General features: G+C 47.4%; 1 protein-coding gene across 1 annotated transcript in view; it reads right to left on the bottom strand.

Annotated features, from left to right (window-relative positions):
* Positions 1 to 25,866, bottom strand: part of TMEM132D (transmembrane protein 132D) — a 528,577-nt gene that overhangs the window by 82,519 nt on the left and 420,192 nt on the right. The gene's annotated exons all lie outside the window — the stretch shown is intronic.

The raw sequence follows: 25,866 nt of genomic DNA, 5'->3' as shown, positions 1-25,866 counted from the left end.
ACTGACACCCCCACTGATATGACGCACGTGTGCGTGACACACACACCCACACGCACACCCAAGCACGCCTGTTTGCTACGAGACTCCTCCTTCAAAGACGGGCTTGGGAGATGTGTCTCTAGGGATGTCCCAGCTGCCTGGTCATGTGCTTGCAGAGCTGAGAGCATCCCGAGCTGTTCTCCTTGGTAGCAACTAGCACAGGTGGTATTTTTCTCCCACGTACAGTGGCCCAAGCACGTTACCTCCCTTCCAGACCGTAAGCCCCGCGGGGCTGTGTCTACTCTCTGCCACTTGGCACAGTGCCGGCCACGGCCAACGGCAAAAACATCTGTGGAGTGCACGGATGAGGACTCGACGGGGAGGAGACTGGGATCCACAGCACCACCTTCTTGCTCTCCAGCCCCTCGCACGCTAAGCACACGACCCTCTCTTCGTGGCACACCTGTGCCGCAGGTGGCCTTCCCCACACCCCGGGGCAGCATGCCACCCTCTGCACCTGTCCCCCCAGTGCACCAGTCCTCAGCGACTCTGGTGGAATTCTTGTGGTTTTTGAACAGGTGAGGGCCTGGGAGATCGCACACGAGCCCATTTCTCAGATAGAAAGAAACCGAACCCCAAGAACCAGCAAGTGCACCTCACTCTGCCCCGCAGAAGTTGTCTCCTCTGTCACACAAAGACAGGGCGCCCGCGTCACCCCGCATCTCTGTATGACTGCAGCGTCCAAGTCCCAGCCTAGGACATTACTCTTTCCTCAATTCCAGTTCATCTCACGGCAGTGGCGTTCCTAAGGGGTGTTTTACCAACACGCTGCGTTGCATTTCTTCTGCGGGTCCGACTTGTCTGTCCTATCCTCGATAGAATAACAGCAAAGAGTCTGGGTGAGTGGGTGCTGGGAGCTGGGCAGGGGCCACCTGACACAGTTGTCGTTTCGCTTTCACTTATGGCGACCCGATCACTTTATCCTCCTTCTAGACCGCAGCCTCGGGGAGGCTGCATCTGCCTCGCTTTGAGCGACAGCCCTGCAGAGATTCTTGCCGCTTTGATTTTTGTGTGAAATCCGAAATGCCTGCTAGTAAGCCTGCCAGCACACGGCACAGGAGTTTATCATCCTGAAATTACGTAACGATTTTCCCTATGTTAACTTTTTATTTCTTATTTAAGATCTCATTTTTCCTTTATAGGACGACGCTCCGCTATAACTAGCTCATGTGGCTTAGCGGTTGGATACAATAATATCTATCTTCCGTCATTATTTTAATTCCAAAAGACAAGACTCCAGTTTGGAACGTTCCTAAGTTTCAAAGACCGCGCCTCAAACCGTCTGAATACGCATCGGCCTTCAGAGGCTCCTTTCTCTACACATTTTTTCTGCTTTCTCTCCTTTGTGGGGTTCCAAGCCTGATTTTATTTCATTTTGGGTGAAACATAGCAAAAAAGAAAAAAAAAGAAGGGGTGAAATCAGTATATGATTTTACTTGCTGCCTCTGGGGAAGAAAAAGGCCATATGTACTTTTTTTTTTTTTTTACTCTCAAGGGTGAGGATCAAAAGGAACAAGTCACACTGTGAAAAGGAGCGGAAAATGCTCTTAAGTCCCTGGCCCAGACTGACTCATCACCAAGGGAAGAAAGAGGCGGTGAGGTGGGGGTGGGGGCCGGGGTGGCTCTGTCATTGCTGTCACTCATCCAAGGCAAGACGGCTTTGCACAGCCGTGGTAGAGAGTGAAGCCTGTCTCCACGCCAACAACAAAAATCAAAGGCCTCGGGTGTCTGTGCACGTTCGGGTTTGAGGAGAAATGACGCTGGGATGGCCAGGGGCAGCTGGGAGCCCATATGTCCGGGGGGGTTCCGTGTCTCCCCCGAGTAGCAGGTGTCATGGTGCCGCCCACCGAGCTCTCAGTGGGGAGTAGCGACTTCCCCTGCCTCCTCTGCGTATTCCCGTATTCCCGATGCTTTGACATCCAGACTTCTCTCTCCCTCTCGCAAAGCTTTGCTTTCTGCAGGAGGGAACGGTAGTATGGGGAGGACACACAGAAATCTTCAGACGGACGGGAGCAGGGGGGAGGACCACGGAGACCGTGGCAAGCAACCGTGCAGCCTTGGCGTTGGCTGAGACAGGACCTGTGACTGCCTTTCTTCCCTTCCCCTTCCTTCCCCTTTCCTTTCCTTTCCTTTCCTTTCCTTTCCTTTCCTTTCCTTTCCTTTCCTTTCCTTTCCTTTCCTTTCCTTTCCTTTCCTTTCCTTTCCTTTCCTTTCCTTTCCTTTCCTTTCCTTTCCTTCCCTTCCCTTCCCTTCCCTTCCCTTCCCCTCCCCTCCCCCTCCCCCTCCTCCCCTTCCCTTCCCTTCCCTTCCTTTCCCTTCCCTCCCTCCCTCCCTCCCTTCCTTCCTTCCTTCCTTCCTTCCCTCCAACGTCACTACAGCCTCTTTGGAGGTCACTTGCCATTTTAATATATGGTTCTGAAACGATCCCATATCTGTTAAAATAGACGAATAAGGTTGGAAGAAATAAAAATAAATGTAGGGTCAGCTGCATTGACAGCTTCCTCTTTAAACAAAAGCATCGCAGAGATAACCTCTGAGCGCCCCATCAGAGGAGGGCAAACATCCCATAAAACAAATAAAATGGAGCAACAGCAGATTCACCAGCCTCCCCTGCGCTGTGGGTGGGGTTGGCTTGGGGACCGGCGTTGGTGGAGTTGGGGCTCATCCCATCAGAGCCGCTCACAGCCCACTACCTTCACCTCCAAGCCCGTGTTTCCATCGTCTAACAACTTTGGGAAATGGGCATTTTGAAGAAATGGACATAAAAGCTAACTTACCTACTAAGCTACACATCTGATAAAAGACTGATAATCAGAATATACAAAGAACTCAGGAAAATTGCAAGAAAAAAAATCAAACAACCCCATTTAAAAAGTGGGCAAAACATCAATCCAAGAATGGATTAATAAAATGTGGTATATGTATACCATGGAGTACTATTCAGCTCTAAGAACAACGGTGATATAGCACATCTCATATTTTCCTGGTTAGAGCTGGAACCCATACTACTAAGTGAAGTGTCCCAAGAATGGAAAAACAAGCACCACACATACTCACCAGCAAATTGGTGTTAACTGAACAGCACCTAAGTGGTCACATAGGTACTACAGTAATAGGGTATTGGGCAGGTGGGAGGGGAGAGGGGGCGGGTATAGACATACATAATGAGTGAGATGTGCACCATCTGGGGGATGGTCATGCTAGAGACTCAGACTTGTTGGGGGAGAGGGGGAATGGGCATTTATTGAAACCTTAAAATCTGTACCCCCATAATATGCTGAAATAAAAAAAATAAAAAAATAAAAAATAAAAGTGGGCAAAAAACATGAACAGAAGCTTTTCAAAAGAAGATAGACAAATGGCCAATAAACATGAAAAAATGCTTAATGTCCCTGATTATCAGGGAAATGCAAATTAAAACTGCAATTAGATATCACCATACCCTAGTTAGAATGGCTTTTATTAAAATGTCCAAAAACAACAGATGCTGGTGTGGATGCAGAGAGAAAGGAACACTTATGAACGCTTATACTCTGTTGGAGGGACTGCAAATTAGTACAAGCCTTATGGAAAACAGTATGGAGATTCCTCAAAGAACTAAAAGTCAACCTACCATTCAATCTAGTAATACTACTACTGGGGACCTACCCAAAGGAAAATAAGTCGTTTTATCAAAAAACACCTGCACTTCCAAGTGTTTATAGCAGCACAATTCACAATCGCAAAGATGTGGAATCAACCCAAGTGCCCATCAATACACGAGTGGATTAACAAACTGTGGTATAGGTATACCACGGAGCACTACACAGCCACGAAGAAGGCATATTCTGCTAAGTCTATTCATTCTCTTCATTTAAAATGTTATTGCTATTGGCATTATTTACCCTCTACACTTGACCCTACCTCCCAAAGATGTAAAGAAATTGTACCTTATAAGATTGTTTCTGTCCATGGCTAACTGAATTCCAGGACATCAAATGTGAAAGGGATATACAAGAAGTGAGGATTTAGATTCCATGGCAAAATAAATACATTGCTTAAAGATGGATGCCCAGATCAGATTAAAAATTATTTTTCCTCCTGTCATAACATATCATATTCAGAGGTAGTATAGGATGGCGATGCCATGGACCAAGCAGCAGAGATGCCCGGCTAGTCGGGCTGGATGTTGGTGGGCGTGCCACCGAGACGCATCCCAGTTGATGGCAGGCAAAGGCAGGCCCCGTGACTGTGCCATGTGCTCGTTCGCATTTTGCAGGTCCTTGCAGTTAGCAAGAGACATGTGAACACTTCTAGCCACTCACATGTGAGGGTCGCTCTTGCTTATTACTTCCGGGTTGAAGCAATAAAGTTTTCGTGCTCAATTTATCTAGTCTTTCTCATCATCTGCCCCGGTGACCAAGGAGGCTGCATGTTCCAGACGGCATGGAGACAAGATGCCGGAACAGGCTCCGTTAGCCTGGTTACCTGGGTCCCTGCGTGGAGAAGAGCTTCCTGCTGACTCACCCAAGACAGGTAGCAGGAGCCATGACTCTGCTTTTCTTGCCTCAAAGCAACATGATTTGGGAGCAGCTGGTTACCACGATATCACCTAATCCATCCTGATTAATACACACTTTCCAACTTCTGCCTCAAGAAAACACACACACACACACACACACACACACACACACACACACACACACACATTCTTTGAATTCTGAATTCTGTACTATGTCCCAAGCTAGGGGGATAGATTGCTCAGGTATGCAACTTCAAAATTTCCTACACATGCTAGGTGGCTAGACCCTCACGTCTGGGGTAACTGCCCTGATTTCTGTTCCCAAGAGCTTGGGCAGACCCAGCCTAAGCCAGCATTGGGGATCTGACATTCCTCAATGTGTTTTCTTAACTCTGGTTGATTTTTTTGGAAACCATTTTCAATTCATTTCCCAACAAAGATCAATAACCTAATGAACAGAATCGTGAGTAATCACCCTGTCCTTCTGTTTTGCTTGTTTGGCCAAACTCTGTTATTCCAGCCATCCCTCCCCCACCTCCCAAATACATAGCAAGTGCTGCAGTGATGATGGGCTGTGAGTTTTTTTTTTTTTTAATTTCTACCACATTAAACGGAAGAGCTATTAGATGACCCTAGAAATACTATGTCTAATTAGCAATAATGCTGTGTTGCTATAAACAACCTGTGTGCTCCTTTTAACAAACAGGGGACATCAGTCACTTTGGCACCTGTGTCGCAAACAGATTTATAAGCACTCCGTCTCTTAAAGTACATCAGCGCCTGGGTTTAATAGCTGTGGCGTGGAATGCAGAGTGATTGCATTTTAGATGTCACACTGAAATAAAATAAAATAATTCTTTCACTCTTGGAGAAGCAGCGAGACTTTGTATTGCAGAGCCCACGATGGGCTGGCGGTCTGCTCACATCTGCCTCTGGCTAGGATGGTGTCTTAAAGCCATTGAAACACATCCCTTGCCTTTTTTTTATGTGAATTTAAAAATCTGACCGAGGTTCCACAAGCTCCTTGTTAAAATATCACACCTGCGAAAGGGTTTCTAATGAAATGCCTCGGAAGGGATCCCACTCTCCCTAACCTTATTTTTGTTCCCTTCAGGCAACGATTTTCAACTCTTCCAACTATGTTATGGAAGGTTTTTTCCCCCTATATATCTAAACAATATGCTGTATTATACTTTCTTGATGTAGCGGGTTTAGACATTAGCCACTGACTTGCTGGTATGATCGATGACATTTTGTTTCTTATTTCGTTCTACTTTCTCTCTTTTCTCAGCCGATACAATTATATCTCTGTTTTGAGCTCTCTATTGGCTATATTTAAAACTTTAAGGAAAAAAACACCTGTAATGGAAGACACTGTGCTGCATAAATGTGTGATCTCACATCTCTATGTAGACTCTAAAGATGTTGAACTTGTAGAAACAGGGAGGGGAGGCTGGTTGTCCAGGCTGGGGAATTGGGGGGGGGGCGGAGGGTAAAAAGATACAAACTTTCAGTTATAAGATGAATAAGTTCTGGAGACCTAATTAACTATTACTATAGTTAATAAGGTACTGTAAGCTTGAAATTTGCTAAGAGAGTAGATCACAATGCTCTCACTACAAAAAACATGGTGCCTAAGTGAGATGGTGGTTGCATTAATTAGCGTTACTCATTTCACAATGCATATATGTATATCAAAACACCACGCTGTATACCTTAAATGTATACAATTTCTACTCATCTATTATACCTCAGTCAAGCTGGGTTTGGGGGAGAGATGATGTCTTGGTCCCCAAATAGTTTGAAAACACGTCTGCAGGTTCTTTGACACTCCTGCCATGTGGGGGCGGGGGGGTATCTGGGGGCCCCCCCTTCAACACGGGCTGGCCCCAGTGACGCACGTCCGCAGTCGCCAGTGCAGCTGATGGCTGGCTGCCTCCTGGGCTAGACCCTAGAAGGTGACATGGCTCCTGTTTTCCTCTCGGGGAGGAGAGGGGCACTTGCTCTGGGAAGCCAGCGCCACGCCGTGAGGAAGCCCGGGCCACGCGCAGAGGCCACGGTACGTGATCCGGTCGGCAGCCCGGGCTGAAACCCAGCACCCGCCCCGCAGGTGTGTAAAGGAAGCCTTGGAGAGGACGCCCGGCCCCCACCTCACCGCCCTGAACGGGAGGCTCTGAGCAGGAGCCCACTTGGCAGCCGCCGGAGCCGTGGCACGAGTTGACACCAAGGGCTGTTGTTGTGTCATGCTGCTATGGGCGCGTTCTGGTGGGTCCCCACGCAGGGATGGGTGACCGATCCCCCTCTGCCTCGCCCCGTGAGAGGAGAACGTCGGCCCTGCTAAAGCTCTCCTGGGGCTCGCCTCCCAGGACAACCTCCTGGCCTCCCTCGTTTCTGCCTTTTGCTTTTGTGCTCTCAAGGTTGAGAACACCCATGCCGTGCTCCGAAACGCAGCGAAGCCGTCCGTGCTCTGCACGAAGGCCGCGCCTGAGCGTTGAAAGCCAGCGACGTGTCCATCGCACTCAGACGCGCCCTGTCTGCCGCGGAGGAGGCTTCTCGGCCTTGGGACCACTGAGGTTCGCGGCTGAGTAGTTCTTCGCCACCAGAATGTTCTGTGCATGATGGGATGTGCACGGCAGCACTCCTGGCCTCTACCCGCTAGATACTACCTACCAGCATCCCTCTCCCCCCCATCCCCAGTTGTGACCACCCCAAAATGTCCCCACACATTGCCAAACATCCCCCGGGGGAGGAAGTCACTCAGCAGGGCTAAGATTCACACGAGGATTCTGTTTCCCTGCATGAGAATACTTTGTGCACCCCGGAGCTGCTAACTGCCTTTCTTTTCTCCTGTCTCTCACAGTTTACTTTTGTCATAACCTTAACTCCTGCCAAGCTCTTCGCCAACCTCAGCATTTTCCCGTCTCTGTTCCAATGAACACATGCTCTAGACCTACCGCACAGACTTCTTTTTACTAGATGCAGGGTTTGTCTTAATAAATATGCGCTAACAAAAAAGAAACGGGAGAAATTTACAAAATGAAGAAACAGAGGGAAAATTGTTGATTTTCTTCATGTCAGCAGCGAGAACAAACTCCACCACGCACGGGGCTTTGTGCAGCTAGAACTGGCTTTATGTAACAGACACAGCCTTGAAAACTGAATATATAAATAAGTTTTAAAAATCATGTTTTATTGTACCACTGGAGCTTGCTATTGAAAATTATCCTAAAACAGAGAGCTCAAGGCCCAACTCAACTGCATGTCTCTATTAATCTCCCCAAGTGGAAGTAATCAGTGTGCACTACTGTTCACAGTTTGTTGGAGACGTTATGCTCGGAGGCAGGAGAGCTTAGCATGAGGAGTGCTAACTCTGCAGTCAGACAGCCTGGTGTCAAACCCCAGCTCCCAGATCTACCGGCTCTGTGGCTCTCAGCAAACTAGCGACCACACTGCCTCAGTTTTCCCCATCTGCAAAATGGGGATCGGTAAAATGTCCATGTTACTGGGTTGATGCAAAGGATTGCGTATGTGGACAGTACTTACAACAGTAGTTAGCATGTGATGAGCAGAAACACGCGTTACCATGCTACTGTCATCACTTTTAGCCTCCTGGAGCAGGAGTGGAGGAAGGGAGCCCAGACTGAAGGGTTCGAGCCCTGGCTTTGCACAGTTAGCTACGAGGCTTTGGCCACATTGTGTTAAGCACCCAGGGGCTGAGTTTCCCCGAGAGTTAAATGAGATACGCTAGAAATCCTATTTACATGTTAGGTGCACGGGCTCTGGCCTCAGGCTGCCTGTGTTCAAAACCCAGCTTTGCAACTTCCTCCTTGCATGACTTTGCAAGTTACCTAAACTCTCTGCACCTCATCTTCCTTATCTGGAAAACAAGGTCCCCAGTCGTGTCTACTTCAGAGAGTTCTTGGGAGGCTCCACCAGCAAAGGCATGCAAAGTGTTAAAGTGGTGCTTGGAAGTGTTAACTTTTCAAGAAGGTTGCTTATTAGTAGGATCATTATACATGCAGTGACTTATATGGATTCAATATGTTCTTGGCGAAAGGAAAAGAGTAAGTAAGAGGAGGAGGGGGAGGCAGAGGGGGAGGGAGGAGGGAGGGAGGGAGGTGAGAAGGAGAGAAGGAGGGAGGAGGGAAGGATGGGAGGAGGGAAGGATGGAGGAAGGAGGGAGGGAGGAGGGAAGGATGGAAGGAGGGAGGAAGGGAGGGGGAGGGAGGGTGGGAAGGAGAGAGTGAGGGAGGGAAGGAGGAAGGAGGGGAGGAAGGAAGGATGGGAGGGGAGGAGGGAAGGATGGGGAGAGAAGGGAGGGAAGGAGTGAGTGAAGGAGGGAGGGAGGGAAGGAGGGAGGAAGGAAGGAGGGGAGAGGGAAGAAGGGGAGGGAAGGATGGAAGCAGGGAGGGAGGGAGGCAGGGAGGAAGGGAAGGATGGAGGGAGGGAGGCAGGGAGGGAGGGAAGGATGGAGGGAGGGAGGCAGGGAGGAGGGGAGGATGGAGAGAGAAGGGAGGGAAGGAGTGAGTGAGGGAGGGAGGGAGGAAGGAGGGGAGGAAGGAAGAAGGTGAGGAGGGAAGAAGAGAGGAGGGAAGGAGGGAAGGAGAGAGGGAGGGAGGGAAGGAGGAAAGGATGGATGGAGGGAGGGAAGGAGGGAGGCAGGGAGGGAGGGAAGGATGGAGGGAGGGAGGCAGGGAGGAGGGGAGGATGGAGGGAGGGAGGCAGGGAGGAGGGGAGGAGGGAAGAAGGTGAGGAGGGAAGAAGAGAGGAGGGAAGGAGGGAAGGAGGGAAGGAGGGAGGGAGGGAGGGAAGGAGGAAAGGATGGATGGATGGAGGGAAGGAGGGAGGCAGGGAGGGAGGGAAGGATGGAGGGAGGGAGGCAGGGAGGAGGGGAGGATGGAGGGAGGGAGGCAGGGAGGAGGGGAGGATGGAGGGAGGGAGGCAGGGAGGGAGGGAAGGATGGAGGGAGGGAGGCAGGGAGGAGGGGAGGGAGGCACACATAACCTGCCGAGCTATCTACGAACTCATGCTCTGTCCTGCGGGAGGCTAAGGTGGGGACAGACATCGCCCTTCCCTCCCTGGTCCCCACCCGCAGCCACCCACAGAGTGGACATCTCACTGCGGTGACAGCAACTTCAGTATGAAAGAGGCACATTTCCCCACCCAGGCTCCCTGAGCGCCAGCCAGCTGCGCTTGGTGCTCAATGACGGAACCATAACGTTTCTACTCGGAAGGAGAAACTGGAGCCTTGTGAGGGTGGACTTTGTGGATGGGTTGAGGGATTTCCAAGGGCGACGTTGGCTGCATGTTGTCGTCCCATCGTGGGTTCGCTCTGGAACCCAAATCCCTCCTTCGGATGGGGCTTCGCTGCCGCCACACGCGGCGAGCTCCGGTTGGGTGCCCGGAGTGGCGTTGGCTTGCAGGAAGAGCGGCTGCACGGCACATAAACCCACGAGCTCTCAGTCCCCTTCGTGTCCATGCAGACTCACAGCAAGTCTATCTCAGGCGGCAACATCCGGGCAGCTCGCCCATATACCGATTTTTCTGGAGGAGCCGAGAATCAGTGTTTTTACATGAAGTCTCCTGACTTTTATATCTGGTTCAACTTTTGTGGAGACCACTGCAAAGCCGGACTGAAACACTATTTTATAGGGCACAGGGACCGCTGGGTTCCTCTCTGGGATGTCACCCAGCAGACAACAAACCTCTTCAACTGTGAGGTCCCTTTTGGACGAAAAGATGACGCACCCTGGCCGAGTTCTCTGCACCCGACAGAGAGGCCGGCGTCTTCCCAGGACCCCAGTTCATTTGTCCGGGTCATCCCACAACCCCTGCGGTCTGGGAACAAGAGCCTCCTTTATCCCGTGCGGCCTGAAGCCATCTCCTGGGCTCACCAATGCACTTCTCGGTTTTGCATAACTAATTCCAAATCTTAGTTAGCATCAAGCTTCGGAATTAAGAAGCTAAGTGACAGCTGTTTAATTAACTCCTTAAGCTGATTAGGCGGCATTACCGAAATCCCCCCGAGACGGGATTTCTAACTCTGGGAGACCCTAGGGCCGAGTCACTGCCGCCTCTGTTTGAATTCCGTCAGCGGCTGCACCAATCGACCACGAGGTCTTGCCATCCTCGAGGATGTGGTAAAATACAAAGTTCTATTTATCACATTAACTGGGACAGGAGATGCCAAATGGCATTAACAACAAGAAGTTCTTGGGATCTGCTAAAAACAAGTATGTCCTGCATTAGAAACACACACGGCATCAATAGGGTTCCTCAAAAGCCCTTGGTGAAGTGTATACAGTCGGTACCTTTAGTGCACTGGGTTAGGGGAAGGCCTTTGCATTAACCCTGGGCCCCCACATAAAGGGTTGTCTATAACCCCTCCCAAGTTGTCTGACAAAGGCTCATGAACATGTGTAAGACTTTAAGCCAATTTTCGTCTTAAGACGGATGTTTTTCAAGCGGAATTTCCAAGAAACAGGGGAAACCACAATATTTGTCAGATTTTAAATGTGGGGCTGAGGCTGGCTGACATCTCGGGACATCAGCACTGAAATAAACTGGTACAGGCTGGGTGAGGTGGCTCACGCCTGTAATCCCAGCACTCTGGGAGGTGGGCGGATGGCTCGAGGTCAGGAGTTCAAAACCAGACTGAGCAAGAGCCAGACTCCATCTCTACTATAAATAAATAAATAATAAAAAAAAGAAATTAATTGGCCAACTAATATATATAGGAAAAAAATGAGCCGGGCATGGTGGCGCATGCCCATAGTCCCAGCTACTCGGGAGGCTGACGCAGGAGGATCGCTTGAGCCCAGGAGTTTGAGGTTGCTGTGAGCTAGGCTGACACCACGGCACTCACTCTAGCCTGGGCAACAGAGTGAGACTCTGTCTCAAAAAAAAAAAAAAAAAAAGGAAAAAAGAAAAAAACGGTACAAAATGATGTGGTTTTTTGTGGGTTTTTTGTCCTTTTGAATCCTTAGCTGGGCAGCACTGGGCAGACGGTAACAGAACACGGCGTGGACAGAATGCCATAAAAGAGCACACCATGTGTGCCTCAGAGAACACACCATCCACCTGAAGTTTTTAGAGACAGGACTTACAAGTCTAACTTTCGGATTGAGTTTTAGGGGCATGTGTGTAGGAAGCTAGGCGGGTGAGGAGTGGGGTGGCGCCCATGGATTTTGTGGGCTGATTCTGGGTGCTGTAAATCTCAGCTCCTTGCTCAACACACAGATGTTTTTGGGTTTGTTTTGTTTTGTTTTGTTTGAACAGCTTAATGGAGATAGAGCTCATACACCACATAATTCATCCGTTTAAAGTATGCAATTCATTAGTTCTTAATATATCCACAGATACGTGTAACATCACCACAGTCAAGTCTAGAACATTTTTGTCACCTCTACAAGAATCCCCCCGTCACTCGCTATGTTCTGGCCTGCACCAATCCACTGTCTTGTCTCTGCAGATTTTCCTGTTCCAGACATCTCATGTGGATGGAGTCAGGCCACGTGTGGTCTTTTGTGACCGGCTTCTTTCACGTGCCGTGTTGTCACGGTCCATCCGTGCTATAGCATGCACCAGTGCTGCATTCCTCTCATCCCTACGTTCCTTCCATTCCTGGTGGAATCGTATTCTCCAAGGCATAGGCTTTTAGTGCTTCCCCTTAACGAACAATCGGTTCTGATGCTGCCACAGAGTTTGCAAACCAGGGTTCCGCAGGCCAAATCCGGCCCAGGTATGTGTTTTGCTTGGCTGTACAGATTTCCCTTTTTTTTTTTTTTTTTTCAATGGAGCTGCGACATTTAAAAGTTGGGAAATATGCATTTTAAACTCTGGACTTCTGGTTTGTCTTGGAAAATCGGAAGTTCCGGCAATTCCAGGGCCTCGTTCAGCGTGTGTGTGGTCTGTCTCCACCTCACGCGGGTCCAAGTCTCCTTCAACATGGGAGATTCATGATTCCCCGGGGGGGCTTTGAATCACGGGTCCTTTGTCTAGAAGCTTCTAGACTGTCAACACACATGCGATTCAGGACGCAAACATCATCCCAGCCCAGCAGCTAGAGCTGAAATTTGTAAGAAATGGGAAGAACACAGGGTAGGTGCTCAGCTTCATTTATAACCTTTTTTTTTTTTTTTTTCTTCAAGAAACAAGCCTTTCTGTGTGCCAGAAACACTAAATCCAGTGATTCACTGCCCTCCCTGATAAGAAAAGTCTGACAACATGACAAAAATGCTGTTAAGTACACTCAACATACATCAAAGATTGGCAGCTACGGCCGTTGATGACGGTCTATAAGAAACTTACACTTCATTTATAGCCTCCCGAGAGCAAACCCGTGAAACTCGGCACGAATGTTTAACGTCTGTCTGTGGATGGAGTCCTCTTGCTGTCAGGAGACATTTGCTCTTCGAACCCGGGGGAGGTTTCGCCCCTAGCCTTTAACTAAATAAGTGGGTTCTCATCCTCCTGCTATAGCGCCACAGAAAAAGGCATGTCAAATTGTCAAAGGCCACAGAACCGCCCGTGGGCTGGGAGAAGCCATCAGTTTCACGCTGCACGAAACTAAGGAATCAATTCAATTGGTGCGGAAAGGACGTACAAAACGGACAAACATCAAAGGGCTGTTTGCAGACTTCGTTTAGCTAAGTGGGTGGACCTACGTGTGGGTCTTGTTTAGAATCTTGTTGGTGACCCTGCCTGGTCCTAAGTCCTCGACTGACCTGCAGGGCGTGCGGATTTCAGCAGGACTTACCGGTGCGGCTTGGAGCCGAGTCTTGATCCTCTGTGCTGATGAGAACACGGCCACGTGGCTAATCCCCAGTCGCGTGAAAAACCCAAAAGTCACTTGCAGCCTGGCCCTGGAATACATTACGGGCTGTTTTTCTCCCTTTCCTTCGGCAGACAACTTCTTAATTATGTTTTTCTTGGGCTAATGCAAAAATGAATCCACATGTCTTCAGCCCACACTAATTGAGATGAGGATGGATGCAATTAAGAGTATTCTGGGAGGCAGGGCGAAATCAATCTGGGGCTTTAAATTGGCCACAGCCGTCCCTGCGTCGGCGGTGAAGGCCCCGAACTTGCTGACCAAGGATGGAAACGCATTTCAGGTCGACCCTTCCATTTCCTGGGGAAGGGAACAAAATTAGTATTCTCTGCCGCCCTGCCTCGGTTCGCTCACTCTGAGGTCCCTCCTGGGCGTTCAGACCTGTGATTTTAGGATTCAGCGAGCGGTCAGTCTGCCCTCCCACCCAGCTGAGTGAAGGGCACATGAAGGTCACGGCTTGAAGAAAATGAAGATGGGTATTGGACTCTTCTTCAAAATGAAGCTCTGTGATCGTGGACACCGGTCTCACTCCTGATTGAAATGACAGCAAAATCCGCGCTACAGTAAAAGCAGCTCTGTTTTCTTTGTAGGATGGGGTGGAGCTGGGTTACTGTGGACGCCACATCCCAGGAGGTCGCCTCACCCAGGCCCCGGGGACTTATGTTCCGATCGTCTCCAGCTTTCTGTCTCTCCTCCGGGCGCTCCCACGGGCTCCGGACTCACATATCCCCCCCTGCGTACTCGGCGTGTCCACTGGGGAGTCTCAGGCTTCCCGGGTTCAAGGCTGAACTCTCGCTATCCTCTCCCTCATGGTTCCAGACTCGCAGGGGGGACCAGCAGTTCCCAGGTCACTCAAGCCCCAACCCCAGGAGTCACGGCTCAGGTTTCTTTTGCTCATCCCAGATCACATCCGTGAGAGCATCCCCTGAGCACGGCCGCCAATGTCCCCGCCACCCGCCACTTCCCTCCTGTCCGTGGCGACCACCTTAAATCAGGCCACCAGGGTATGCAGCCAGGGTTGTGCAAAAGCCTTCAAAGCCACCCATCCTGCTTATTCAGTGTTTGTCACTCTCAGAAGTCTTTTTTTTTTTTTTTTGTCATTCTATTGTTAGGTAGGCAGCTAAAGATTGCCTGCCCCTCCTGGGGACAAGGTGGGTGACTGCCACACCTGGGGGAGGAGGGAACACTCTATGAATCTGCCAATCAGAACGTAGCACGCCAACTGCAAATGCATGCAGAGGACCCGCTGGCCCGTGGGCCGAGCTGCGCAGGTACCATAGAGTCTGGAAGGTGAGACAGGACAACCTAAGACTAATTATTAGCTTAAACTATTAGCTTAATTCTACATTGCACTTCATCCCCCAAAACGGGCTTTTGGAGAGGCTCATGGGAGATTCACATGTGTGGTCAGACTCAGGTCATGTGACTCCCAGCTGTCCAATTAAAGTGGTTCCATGGTGACGTCTGAACCACAGGGAGGTCCCTATCCAGACGCTATAAGACAAGACCCAGACCATAACCAAGGTCTCTGTTGCTACGACAAAGGGTCTGGTTGTCATCTGTGGCGTATGTATCTTGCTCTGTAAACCCGTATCTTGCTCTTGCTCTACAATGCTATCTTGATCCTCCTCAATAAATGTCACCCCACGCTTGCCTCACTTTGGTGCGTGTGGTCATGCTTTGGCCAAGAGTACACCAAGAACCGAGAATGCAGAACAAGTACCATAGAGTCTGAAAGATGACGTAGGACAACCTAAGACTAATTATCATGTCCTTAAGCTTAAATCTACATGGTGGTTCACCGACCCAACGCTATGAATTACTGCCTGGGTGACCCACACCCAAGTATAAGCTCCAGAACCAGAGGTCTTCCTTGTTATTCACCTCTAAGCCCAGAGCCAGACTCAGGAGGCACCATGTGACACCTTAGTGTGTCCTTGTTCTGGACACAAGGCTCAGGGAGCTCTCCTGGAACCAGTTTGCTGAAGTCCCTTCAATCCAGCCCCATCCCCACAGACAATTTGCATTATGGCCACATCCTCATCGGTGATTTGTGCCACGTTGGAAGCTAAATACATCCTTGGTAAATCCTTCTGGATTTTTCTAGGGCCTTACGTTTCCTGGCTAGAACTGGGAAATCTCGTCCCAATCGTGATGCTTGAGGTAGGAAACGTGTGTGTGCTGCCAGTCTCCATCAGAGTTTCACTAGTTCAGAGGGAGAACTTAAGGGACTGGAGTTCTCTGGGCTGTCCACACTATTACCATTTGTGTTACCATCATTATGTCTTTTTTTTTTTTCATTTAATTAACTGGGCTTCCAACCAACGGATGGGCAGCCAAGAAAGCATCTGCCACTGATTAGCTCAGCTGGTGGGAGCTTGGCGTTGGTGAGTCCAAGGTCGTGGGTTCAATCCCCACTTGGCTATGGGTTTGCCCAAAATTAGCAGGCTGAGATGGTAACCCTAACTCTGGCTAACAGCTTAACAATTACATGAGAAAACAGGAACAGACCAGAGCCAAACCATCCATTCTTTTTAGGGATCTGGGACCCCTGAGGTTGGGTCCAGAGGAGTGGTTCTCAATCAGGCTATAGAACATAATCCTACAAGGAGAGCTGACAAAAATATCAACACCTGGGGCTTGCTGCAAACCAATTGTATCAGAAACTCAGGGGAGAGGGACTCAGGCATCGGTACTTTTTTTGTTTGTTTTTAATCTTTGCAGGCAATCCTAACCCAGGGGTTCTCAAACTTAGCTGCATACTGGAACCTCCTGGGGAGATAAAGCAATACCTGTGCTGGGTCCCACACCCAGATTCTGAATTAATTTGTTACATAATGTGTAGCCCCAGCCTTGGGAGGCTAAAACCATCCTCCCGGATGATTCTAGCGGCAGTAAAGTCTGAGCACCACTGGGAATGATCTTTGTCCGGGAAGGACGGTCACCAGCCTTGGCGATTCCAGAGTGCCTTCCACGCTGCTGGGCTCACACGCACACACGTGTGCGCGCGCGCACACACACACACAGATATGGCCCGAGGCAGGGGACTCCACAGAGACGGCCCACGGACACACTAGTGTTAGGCAAGAGGTTTACTGCTGCATGCTTAAGGAACATTGAGAGAGAGCGTGATGGTGCCGTGAAGTAAGCACGGAAGGAAGGAAAACACGCTACACGGAGCTCGAGGCAGCAAGCACGCTAGGAGCTCCGCCCTGCACGCCAGAAAGCTTTCTGGTGCACAGATCCCACGCTGTGCTCCTGGAGAGAGAGGATGCCAGCCCGCGGTGAGATGCACAGCCTCCAGGTTTCAGCTCAGATCTCAGCCTTTCCCAGGGCTTCTCTGAACGCGGAGCTATCCCCGTTTGCACCAAACCTCCCTCACAGCCGCCCATCCACTGCCAGGACAAAGCCTCCTTTGCCATTCCTGTAGCACTTAACTCCTGGAAGTCACCTTATTTTTATGTGCATTCAGTTGCTTTTCCAACTGTCCCTCATTCTAGACCAGGCATCCTCAAACTACGGCCCGAGGGCCACATGCGGGCCGCCCAGCACATTTATCCCGCCCTCCAGGTGCTTTTGCCGCCGCTGCCTGTCCTGCTTAGTGGCCGACTCGACCTGGGCCCACAGTGCGCATGTGTGGAATGTGCGCTGTACTCTCCAACGGTCTGAGGGACAGAGAACTGGCCCCCCGTTTAAAAAGTTTGAGGGCCCCCGATCTAGACTGCAGGATATTTGAGGATGGGACCTTGTGGGTCTTGGTCACATGTGGATCCCATTGAGTTGCAGAGTTTGGTACATAATCATCATCAGCAGCAGGGGGCAGTGCCTGAATGAATGATTGAATGAATGAATGGATGTCACCAAGAGCCTTTAGAAAAATGTTCTGGTGATGGGCACACTAAAATCCCTGACTTCAGCATTATGCAATTCATCCATGTAACAAAAAACCACTTGCATCCCCCGAATCTACTGAAATTTTTTTCTACAAAAAAGTTTCTTTGTTTCCTCTAAGTTATTCCTCTTTCCAATACTCGACCCCCACCCCCACATACCAACTGATTGTTTATCTTCTTAAAATTATGTTCTATGATAGCAACTTTGGAAGCTCTTACATCCTGCCTTATTACGGGACATATTTTTGGTGAGGGCAGGATGGATTCTACAGAACTTGTTTCCTGGTACGTTGGAGAAACTCTGAAACCAGCAAGGTGGTAAATGTCAGTGTAACATGGGGGTATGAACCTAAATTAGAAACTGACATTATTAATTTTTTTTTACATGACTGTGTCTCTATTTATCTGAGGGTCAATGGATTCAAATAAAAACAGTAAAGTATATATTTAAAAAGTCACAACCTGCGTAATTTTTTGGAGTGGATATTCTAAGTGAAACAGAAACAAAATAACATCAAATGTAAACACGTATCGTTCAAACTCAATCCTTTAATGCGGGCCATAAAGATTATTTCATTTTCTCACACATGGAGTCTGACTCAGGCATCCAGGTGGGTCTTGATTTGTACATTCTCTTTGGCTCCTGGCAAAATAGGACTCTAAGAGTTTGCCATTAAGAAAAAAAAAATCGTAAAAGCGATTGCAGAAGAAAACAAGAAATAACACTTCTCCTAGCTGCTTTACTGCAATGCGGAAAGGAGGCTTTGAATTTAAGGAGTTAAAAGAAGAGAACGGGCGTGTAGAACATACTGATGATCATTTGCAAATCTAGGAAGCTTTGAAAATGTGGAATCTGAGACGCTATTATGAAGAGACGTGATCTGTCTGTAATAACATTCTTAGAAATGACATGCAAGCAAAGGATTCCGATCCTTTCTCATCTTAGGCTCCACGGCAACTGTTAAATAGCTAATCTGTTCAAACTGGCTCCAAGAGAATTTATCTAAATACCTACTCTGTGTGCTCAAGAAAATAAATCTAAGCTTGAATTTGACTTTCAAAGCTTGTGCCTCGAAAAAGCTGCATTTCTCTGAAATCTGATTTATAATAACCTGCAAGACTTGTTCTCACCTGCCCTGAACACAAAACCAGTAATTTTTTCTACTTCTTTTACAAAATGAAATATACATATCTCAGGGAATTCCCTGTTTTATTTAAAGCTCTTTAAAATATTATAGGCGCACAGAATCACAAATCCCCATAAAGAATGCCAACAGTAATGACTTCTGCATGTTAACTTGGATAAGTTTTTAATAACTGATAGAAATATAAGTACTCTTATTGTGGAAGAATATAATGGTTTTTATTCACAAAGGCAATCTTTGTGGGTGAAATCCATTATCTTAAAAGTATTTTGATAAGGATAAATCTATGTAGGAAGAGCTATGCATCTCATATGCAATTGTTAAACTCCATTAAACATGCTTAATAATTAGTTGGCCAAAGAACCTCATTAGATGTACATTAAGTGCGCTTAAGCCATATTTGAGATACTTCATTAAGAGTGACGCAGTGGGCTTTATTGCATAACTTTCATAAAAATTCTAGTCAAATTAAAACTAGAATTCGTGTCACTCTCAGTTTATCTTTGAGAACAGACCACTGCATTGAATATTTTTTCTTCTGAAACAAACTGGTCTCTGCTAGTTATGCATTTCATAATTGCTTTATTTAGGTATAATTTACATATAATAAATTCACTCATTATAAATGCACAATTTGAGGTGTTTTATTAAATTTATTCAATTTAGTGATAGTGCGACTATCACTACAATACAGTTTTAGATTTTTTTTTTTTTTTGGAGACAGAATCTTGGACTGTCACCCCAGCTAGAGTGCAGTGGCCTCATCATAGCTCACAGCAACCTCAAACTCCTGGGCCCAAGGGATCCTCCTGCCTCAGCCTCCCAAGTAGGTGGGACTACAGGCGCATACCATGATGCCCATGCCTGGGTAATTTTTCTATTTTTAGTAGAGACGGGTCTTGCTCTTGCTCAGGCTGGTCTCAAACTCCTGAGCTCAAGCGATCCTCCCACCTTGGCCTCCCAGAGTGCTGGGATTACAGGCGTGACCCTCCACACCCAGCCTCAGTTATAGAATATTTTATCATCCCCCAAAACATCCCTCATGCCTCTTTGTACTGAATTATTTCTCTCAACCCCTGGCTCTATTATTATTTTTTTTTTGCTATAGTTTTGCATTTTCTGGCAGTTTCATAGATGTGTAATCATACAATATATGGTCTTTTGTGATTACTTTCTTTCACTTAGCATGATGGTTTTGAGCCTGGTCTTTGTTGCTGTATCAGTAGCTTATTTTTCTTGCTGAGTGATATTTCTCTACATGGACATATCACCAGTTGATGGCCACAGAAATGCTTTACTAATTGGCATCCCCACCTCTAAATCCTAATCAATAATCTGTTCTTTATACTCCAGCCGGGGAAAAATGTCTTTCCTATCTCTCAGTCCCCTTTGCCCCCCACCAACCCCCCAAAAACCAAGTTCGATCATTTTCCATCACTTGGGAATAGCAAAATCCTTCCACAGGGCTCAGAGCGATGGAGCCACTTCCCATTCAGTGTCCACACCTCGTGGGACACTCTCCTTTGTCCCCAGCATCTCTGCATGCCTGCCCTCTCCTACCCGGGGTTCTTTGCACCTGCTGTTTCCTCCACCCAGAGCCTCCCCTCTCCCTCCCGTCACCCTAGCGACCCCCGTTAACCCTTTACGTCTCTGATGCAGCACCGCTCCTTGGAGAAGCCACCCCTGCCTTGTCCTAAAAAGACAACCTCCCAGCGGCAGCTCTTTGGCTTATTTTATCTCTCCTTGGTAGCACTTGTCACGGATAAAAGTTTTATATTTATTTGTGTAATTATTTGATTAAGATCTATCTTCCTCACCAGCGTCCATGTGTCACAAGGGCAGAGACTGGACTGTGCATGTTTTGTTTACCTCTTATCTTTGGCTCCTAATAGAGTACTTGGAAAAGAGTAGACGACCAAAGATAGGTGCTGCACGGACGGCGTGTGTTAGCGGCCCGTAATTATGGGATGAGTGCATGGAAGGAACCCAAACTTATTTAAGCACCAGGGAGAAAGATGCTCACTACTTTGAAGGCTCTTTCAAGAGTTGTCCCTTGAAGAATGACCCACTAACCCTGGGAATTTGGCCACCGGGCACTCAGCGGCTTTCATTCTATGTGTTCCCAAGGGTCTTTGCTGAGACATTCAAGTCTGTCAATCACAATTTCATTCCAAAAATGGTCTTAGTCCCTATTATTTTTTTTAATGTTCCCGGAGAATGGGGTTTTATAACTCCTCCCATGGACAAGTTCTATGGTGTAATCCTCCACACAGTGGGTTTCCTTATTTCTAAAAATGTTGTTTTTTCAACCAAGGAGAGGAGTAAAGTTTTAGAAGCGTGTGATTTTTGGTTATTTTTGCACCCAGAGAATGTAAGTATCTGGATAGGTACTTAGCTCGATAGCTAAGTAGAGACTGTTTTTATGTCTATGAATACTTCGTGCTTTAAAGTTTGCTTTGCTTGATGGTTATATATCCACACCAACGGTCCTTTGGTTAGGATTCAATTAGCATATAACTTTCCAATCTTTTATTTTCAGTCTTCCCATGTCATTATTTTTCAATTTTTTAAAATCTAAAAACATTAGTCTTTAACTGCGGAATTTAATTCATTTGCATGGGTTCTCATCACTGGTATATTTGAATTCACTCCTCTTGTGCTTTATTCATTTATTATTTATCTTTGTTTTCTATTTTTTGGAGCTTTTGAAGCTTATTTCTTCTTTTTTTATGCCTCTTTTTTGTGGATGAGATTTTTCTCCTTTTCCATTTTTCTTCCCCTTCTACTTTTGGAAATCATACACTCTTTTTTTTCCCCCCTGATTTTCAGTCATTATCCCGGAGATTTTGTTTTTACTGAAGGCCATTGATTAGTTCTTTAATCATTTAATTGTTATTGAGCTATTCTAAAATGCTAAGAGCTAGGAAAATAAAAATAAATAAAACAACATGCTTGAGGACGGCTTAGTCTAGCAAGAGAGGCAATGCTTCTAAATGAGGGTCTTGTCTGTCGAAGACAGTGCTAATGGATTCTGTTTGGCTGCAGAATCTAGACTTAGCTTCATAATTCTGTTAAAAATCGATGGTTTGAGTTAGCCCTCCAATACTACAAGGCAAAGCAAAGCAGACGTGTGCATGTGCACACACAACACACACACACACACATGCACACACGTACACTTTTGCCTTCTCTGGTCAAAATACATCAACCATAGCACCAAACATTAAGGACTTTTCCAGATGTGATGTAAGCAAATATACCCTTCTATTTGTTGCAAGTAGAAACACTTTCACTTCGTCACAGTTATTCATGGCTGTAGTACATTTCTGATTCCAGTTTTATACACGAGGACTTTCAAGTTTGTTTTCATAAGCATTAGGCCTCGGATTTATGAACACATCCAGTATTTTTTTTTCTACCACATGGCAATCACAGGCCAAGCACAATTTACATACATTTGCATATGTGGCATCTGTAGGTGACATTTGTAAGTTTGTAGATGTTAGGAGCTCTGGGGGTGCAGATTCCAGCTAGTCCTACTCCTCGCATATGCACGCAGCTACTGAACAGATGTATTTTTGCAAGCAAGATCACAACAACTGGAAAGAATTTGGCCTGGGACTGATTTCCTTTCTCACGCAGGGCTCCATTCTCCAGTTATTTTGCTAGTTTCACTATTATCATCCGGCCAGGTTTGATTTCCATTCTTGTAAAGGTGAGTTTAATGCAAAGTAAATTAGATTCTTTAATGGGTTTTTCTTTAGCAGGAATGAGAAATATAAAATGTCAATATCAAATAGAAAATTATTCTTGATTAGTTTTTGATAGGTTTAGCTACCAACAGATTGAATACACCTGAGATAATTATTCTATTAATGCTACATCTCAGGATTTTAATTAACTATTCAAATGTGCTCACTTTGATTGATTTTATTTGCTTCGGTAGATGAAGTGGGTACCCGGCTTAGGTTGACACCTGGAATCTTAACACCCCTCAGGGGGAGAAAGTGCTTGGGGGCAGAGTGGACCTCCTATGTTAAGATGTTAAGAGTCACTTTTCCAAACACCGGGGCCCGTGATGAGGAAGAAGGAGAAAACCACCACTGATCACAGAACAAAAAGTGTCTTTATGAGTCTTGAGTCAGATGTGGAGAAATCAGAAAGGAGGGATGAGAAAGGGATTAGAAAGGAGGATAAATGAAGAGGGAAAACTTGTGGTGGGTTTGTTTATCAAGCCAGAAAATACAAGTCTAAGGAGCAACTGAATCGCTAGCCTTTAAGAACAAGACCCCTTACTCATTTGTTCAATCAGCAAACTTCTACTGATGCTCCTACCATGTAGAGATGAGGCTTATGCTATGGCTGGGAAGATGAACGTTAGAAATTATAAACACCCATCTGAAGGCCTTGAGAGAGTATGTGGTTCCTCACAAACCCCATCAGAGTCGGTGGTGTTATTGATTTATTTATTTAGAGACAGAGCCTCACTGTTTTGCCCAGGCTAGAGTACCGTGGCATCAGCCTAGCTCACAGCAACCTCAAACTCCTGGGCTCAGGCGATCCTCCTGCCTCAGCCTCCCGAGTAGCTGGGACGACAGGCATGCGCCACCACGCCCGGCTAATTTTTTTCTATTTGTAGTTGTCCAGCTAATTTCTTTCTATTTTTAGTAGAGACAGGGTCTCGCTCTTGCTCAGGCTGGTCTGGAACTCCTGATCTCAAGCGATCCTCCCACCTCGGCTGCCCAGAGTGCTGGGATGACAGGCGTGAGCCACCACGCTGCCCGGCCGGTGTGTTATTCTTTTATGAGAACACACCTAGGCTCCCAGGATTTAAGAGGAGCTTAGTTTGCTTCAAATTCTAAGCCGATATCCTTTTATTCTAATTAATGTTTTATTTTGAGAGCAGTTTTGGGTTTATAAAAAAATTGATCATCCTAAATTATTAATAGCTAGAGTCTATAGTTTATATTAAGACTTTTCCTTGGTACTGCACCGCTCTGGGCACTGACAAATGCATAGGATCATGCACCCATCATTATACACCTTACAGAGCAGGTTCACCGCCCCAGAAACCCCTTGCATTCTAACTCTTCACCCCTGTTCACCCCTGCTCCCCTCAGCTCCTGACAACTACTGATTTTTCTTTTTTACTGTCTCTGTAGTTTTATCTTTCCCAGAATGTCATATAGTTGGATGAACATAGCATGTAGCCTTCAGACTGGTGTCTTTCACTTGGTGATAGGACTCTACGTTTCTTCCCTGTGTCTCCATGGCTTGATAGCTCGTGAATTTTTAGTGCTGAATATTATGCCATTGTATGTGTGTACCACAGTTTATTCCTTCATCCGTGAAAGCATATCTTGGTTGCTTCCAGGTTTTGACAATGACGAATGAAGCTGCTGTAAACATCTGGGTGCAGCCCATATAATTCTTTCGATTATATCAGAACATTTTTCTGATTAAAGAATGCTTTTCTCCCAGCTGGTCGATTAATAACTTCCATGCCCCTATTTTCACGGGGTCGTGGGGTGTTTGTCAACGGCAGTGGGGGTGTCCCAGGGTGCAGGGAGAGAGATGGCCGGGGCAGGAGGTGGCAGGTGTGATGTAGGAACAGACGTGGAAACACCCGCAGCCCAGAAGCCAGACCTGCCCTGAAGACTGGCGTTGTTTACCCTGCTTTGGTGTTTTCAAAGAAACAGGATTAGCGGCCAGCCTTTAAAAATCAGGACATTTCTTATAAAAATACACGATTCTGGGTTTTGTCGAAAAACTGGAAAATCTGCTGCCCCTGGGTATGGTTCTTGGCAGCATGACATCCCTTGTCTGCTCTGAGAGGCAGCTGCCCCCTTCAGACAAAATACACATTGCTTGTTCGTTTTTTCCTCCCTCGCCTGGCCCCACTTCGTAGCACCCCGTGGCTCCTGCAAACAGCCGAGGTTTCCGCCTCACAAAAGCAAGTCGCCGTGCCCACGGAGGAGCCATCCTAACGCTAAGACTGTAATCGGAATGTCGCTGATACCCGGATTGGTAAGAGGGGGACCGGTCCCCTTCCGCACTCACGTGACACCAAACGTGTGCATACGGTTTGCATCGGACCACTAGGTGTGTTTCATGGGAGCTGAACATCAGACACGAGGGGGTGGACGCGATACTTGAATTTTTTAGGGGCGTATGCCTGAGAGTAGCAGCAGCAGAAATGGTGGGTCGCGCGTGGACTCACGGTGCCGAAGAGGTGTACCGGGGCTGCCTTTTCTTTTAGACATAACAGGCCCGAGCTGGTAGAAAGAAAGAAGCTGAAACTAATGCAAAGGAATGGAATTACGGCCCAACAAGGTCGCAGACGAAAGCCTGTGCGGTGAGATCAACATGATTTATACCCGAGACGTGTATCTTCCGTGGCGACAGGAAAAACTTACGTGCCAGACACATTGTTATTCAGTAAGATGCCACTTCTGTTCACTTACTGGAATGGAAGGACCTTTTTAAGAGCCAGAATATATTATATACTCATGCAACCAATTTTTCTCCGTTCATTAAACTTGGTTATCGAAGGTAGGAAAACTGTGCGAGTCGCGCTAGGGATTATTTTGTTATGTTTTTGCCTCCCTAATGGAAAAGGTGTTTCGGAAGCCCTCTAAGTAGCTCGTTTCATTTTCTCTAAAAATGTGCATCAGGAAATTGCCAAGGCTAAGAAATCTGGACGTCAATGGACAGATTTTTTCTTTGGGAAGTGGACAAATTGCTATCAATTTATATCTCGCTGACTCTTCGAATTTGGGGTTAGTCATCGAGTTTTTCCGCATCCCGGGCCCCAGAGCACGGCGGGTGGGCGGGCGGTCCTCGTGCCTGCAGCTGTGAGCGCCAAGATCTATTTTTAAAACGATGACATTTAGAAGGGAAGTCTAGAGCCAGTGCCCAACATCTCCCGATCTGGCTTTTGGAATTCTCAACACATAATTCCCTCTCCACCTTGGGAAATATTACTGAAGCAGACCATGCTCCGGATGTGGCAATCCAGTGGCATTTTCCAGCACCGGGGTGATCGCAGAAGCCAAATCCTCAACAGGTATTGCAGCTGGAACAGTGTTCTGTGGATTTTGTTCTGTTTGCACAGAGATAGGAAACGGAGTTTTATCATGCATCCCCCTAATGAGATTCACACAGACAGGGAACGACGGATAGATGCAATCTCACCTAGGACAGCTGGCATGGTCACCGGTTCCTGGGGAGGGTCCCCAACCTAGCCTAAACTGCACACTGTCCTCCTTTCTTTCTGCAGTGGCGCTGGGCGGGGTGTCGCCTCCCCTACCTGCGGTCAAGGTGGGGGTCTGGCTGCCGTGGAAACAGAAAACCACATGCCCCATGTCCCTTAATTCTGCCTGGCTGGAAAAGTGTCACTGCCATTGGAGGCTGCCAGCCTCAGTGAGCGGTTTTGCTAATGATAAAACTCTAAGA

Source organism: Microcebus murinus, chromosome 22 (genome assembly GCF_040939455.1).
Source record: "Microcebus murinus isolate Inina chromosome 22, M.murinus_Inina_mat1.0, whole genome shotgun sequence".
Lineage (NCBI taxonomy): Eukaryota > Metazoa > Chordata > Mammalia > Primates > Cheirogaleidae > Microcebus > Microcebus murinus.
Note: the sequence above shows the minus strand (reverse complement) of the source record. Positions and strands in the feature narration are given on the sequence as shown.